The sequence below is a fragment of the Haematobia irritans genome, chromosome 5, assembly GCF_050003625.1.
Source record: "Haematobia irritans isolate KBUSLIRL chromosome 5, ASM5000362v1, whole genome shotgun sequence".
In the NCBI taxonomy this organism is placed as follows: domain Eukaryota; kingdom Metazoa; phylum Arthropoda; class Insecta; order Diptera; family Muscidae; genus Haematobia; species Haematobia irritans.
Window position 1 is genome coordinate 39,298,073 of NC_134401.1, and position 4,188 is coordinate 39,302,260.

Sequence of the window (4,188 nt, forward strand, 5' to 3'; positions counted from 1 at the left end):
GTTGGATCAAATGGTTAAAATTTTTCTTTTACACATTATTGTATGCCTATAGGGCGTATACTTACTTTCAATTCAGATTGTATAGGGTAGCGTATGATTATTACTAATACATTGTCAAATATTTTTTGAACAATATTTAAGCAAATGCATTCAAAGCCAATGCCAATAAAAAAAAAACTCTTTTAGAATTGCAAAAGATTATAGAACGGATATCGAAGAACAATTTAACTTAACAATGTTGGATTTTTTTAAATTATCATAAAAACATTAATCCTTAAGATTATTTTTCTATTTCAAAATATTCTACAACGGATATCACAGTTTTTTTTTCATACGACCGATGGAATTAATTAATTCAACTTCCATGCACATATCCTAGCCGACATTAAAGTAATCCTTTGGAGCGAATACTTTATATTTATACACATAATATAGGGTGGCGTATGATTATTACTAATACGTTTCCAAGCAAGTGTTTCAAGTAAACTGGTATAAAATATTATAAAATTAAATGGATTCAAAAAACCAATGCCATAGAAGACTTTTTTCAGATTTTCAAAAGGTTATAATTGCAATTTTACCCTTAAATTAAAATAGAAAATTATTTTTTACATTTAAAAATATTTAGTAGTGGATTTCCACATTATTTCAATACGACCGACACATATCTTTACAGACGTTTGTAGTCAATTTTTTAGCTATTAAAGCCTGCATTTAGAGCTCAGCAAAAAAAAATTGAAGTACATCTAAAGGCACAACTTTAAAAGCACTTCCAAAAATGTTCTTCCAAAGATGTTCTTTATTTTAACTACTCAGTAAGTTCTTTTAATTCAATTTTTTATAACTCGCTTTTTTCATATTTTTAAAAAGGCAATTTTAACTTTTTTATACCCTCCACCATACGATGGGGGTATATTAACTTTGTCATTTTGTTTGTAACACATCGAAATATTGCTCTAAGACCCCATAAAGTATATATATTCTGGGTCGTGGTGAAATTCTGAGTCGATCCGAGCATGTCCGTCCGTCTGTTGAAATCACGCTAACTTCCGAACGAAACAAGCTATCTACTTGAAACTTGGCACAAGTAGTAGTTATTGATGTAGGTCGGGTGGTATTGCAAATGGGCCATATCGGTCCACTTTACATATAGCCCCCATATAAACTGGCCCCCAAATTTGGCTGGCGATTGCTCTAAGAGAAGCAAACTTCATCCGATCCGATTGAAATTTGGAACATGGTGTTAGAATGTGGTCTCTAACAAACACGCAAGAATTGGTCCATATCGTTCAATAATTATATATATCCCCCCATATAAACCGTTCCCCAGATTTGATCTCCGGAGCCTCTTGGAGGAGCAAAATTCATCCGATCCGGTTGAAATTTGCAACGTGGTGTTAGTATAAAGCCGCTTATAACCATACCATAATTGGTCCATATCGGTCTATAGTTATATATAGCCGATCCCCAATCACACAAAAATTGGTCCATATCGGTTTATAATCATGGTTGCCACTCGAGCCAAAAATAATCTACCAAAATTTTATTTTTATAGAAAACATTGTCAAAATGTTATTTCTATAGAAAATTTTTTCCAAATTTTATTTCTATAGAAAATTTTTTCCAAATTTTACTTCTATAGAAAATGTTGTCAAAATTTTATTTCTATAGAAAATTTTGTCAAAATTTTATTTCTATAGAATTTTTTTTCCAAATTTTACTTCTATAGAAAATTTTGTCAAAATTTTATTTCTATAGAAACTTTTTTAGTTTAATATATACCACGTATGGACTATGTGGTATATATTACGGTATTAGAAAGTTTTAAGATACCTTGCCATCGGCAAGTGTTACCGCAACCCAAGTAATTCGATTGTGGATGACAGTCTTCAGTAGAAGTTTCTACGCAATCCATGGTGGAGGGTACATAAGCTTCGGCCTGGCCGAACTTACGGCCGTATAAACTTTTTTTTTTTTTCAAATATGTTAAAAACAGAGTAAGGATTAATAAATGGTATAAATTATTTAAATTTTGTCGAAAAAATTTCTAAATTCATTCGAGAAAAATTATGAAATTTTGAACATATTTGAGGTCAAGGGTTTCAGACAAGCGTCAGAATCACAAAAAATTATAAAAACTTAATTATTTGTCAAAATATCACAACATTTTTTCATTCACATCCAAAACAATGTATTCGGCTCACACCTAAAGAAGTTATGCATATTCAGTGCAACGGCTGTTGATGTTGGTGGAATCCGTCCTATGACAAGCTCATGTTAAATTCATAGCTTCTGCGCCAATTGCACCACATGCGGATCCAAAAAGAACATTTTCACTACTTTTTTGGCGACGCTTGTTTTTTTTTTTGCTGGGAGCGTTTACTTACTATTAATTCACATGGTATAGGGTAGCGTATGATTATTGCTAATAGATATTATCCATAAGTCCATTTGTAGAAACCCCATAAAAAACATAGGTAAACTGATGATAAAGCCAATGGAAACAAATAACTTTGATACATTAAAACAAAAATATAAAAAATATACAAATATTTTTATATTAAATTAAACTAGGAAAATTTATATTTTATATTTATTTTTTATGCTAAAATATTCAGCAGCCACTAAACCAAAGCCTCAAAACTAAATGAAAAATGTGATAAAGTTTAAAAAGTTTACCAGCTACAAATCGTTTAACTTCCCAATGCCGGACAACAATGAGTCGCATGTCGAGCAGCGATTTATTAGCATGGTTTACCCTTTATTTCAACTCATAAAATTGTAAACTGTAAACATCAGTTATTATTGTTGGCACGATAAATTGTCATGACGGCTTAAAATGGCATTGCATGCTGAACAAATAAACTTTAAGCTGACACAAAAACCTATCGGACCACTAAGACTAACGATGATATTTACAACTTTCGTTTAATATTCGTTTTGTTTTTTGTGCAGATATACTGGGAAATATGTTAACAATCTAGCTAATGCGATACTAAAACATATTTAAAGAGGAATCCTAATTTGCTTTGTCGTTGGCATTGCTATTGATTCGATTAATGGATTGACCTCATTTTTGCTGTATACGAAAACTTTACAAAGGGCATCAGTTAAAACCAATTTAATTGTAAGAATTTCGAAGAAAAGAGGAAAGCTAAGTAAACATTTGAGGAAATATACAAATTAAAGATTACCTTCTGAAGGCCAGTACATGATTTATCATGTATAAAATATATTATTGACTTTTATACCTTTTTTACAGACATACCTGTATGGCGTATACTTATTATTAATACCTATTGTATAGGGTAGCGTATGATTATTGCTAATATAAAACAAAAAGTTTATTGCAACAAAATCCATTTATTATCGCTTATAAAATCACTATTGGGAATTATTATTAAAATTGTTAAAAATGTTTACGTCTTTTGTTCAAATATAAACTGTTAAATACAACAATATTTTCAATAAACAAATATAATTAAAATTTTATGATCGAATATATGCAGTAAAACCTTTGAAAGGTGGACACCCACAGTCACCTCAATGTTGTCCACATTTGAGAGGTGCCCAAGTATGAGAGGTTAATTTTAATGTGTTAATATAGCAAACATCCCCAGATAACTGTCCACGTTTTGGAGGTGTCCGGTTTGCAGAGTGTCCGAGTTTGAGAAGTCTAACTGTATATAGACAATTTTTGCAAAATTTTATTAACTGTATATAGACAATTTTTTTAAAGACATTCGGGCAATTTTGAATTCCGTTTTCTCCTTAAAACTACAAAATTTCCTTTAAGAAGTGAAAAAAATATATTAATTATTTCTAAAAAAAGTTTTGTGGGTTTGTCGAAAAGTTTTTACTTATGTTTGTGATATCAGCGTGATGGCAGAGTTTGTAATACTGTTTAGTTAAAATTTTCTAAAAATAATTTGTATTTTCTAAAATTAACTAAAATTTTTCCTCCTGGTGGGTTCACTGTTTTTTATACCCACCACCATAGAATGGTGACGAGGGTATAATAAGTTTGTCATTCCGTTTGTAACACATCGAAATATATATATATATATATATATATATATATATATATATATAATTTTTATATATATATATATATATATATATATATATATATTATATATATATATATATATATATATATATATATACATATATATATATATATATATA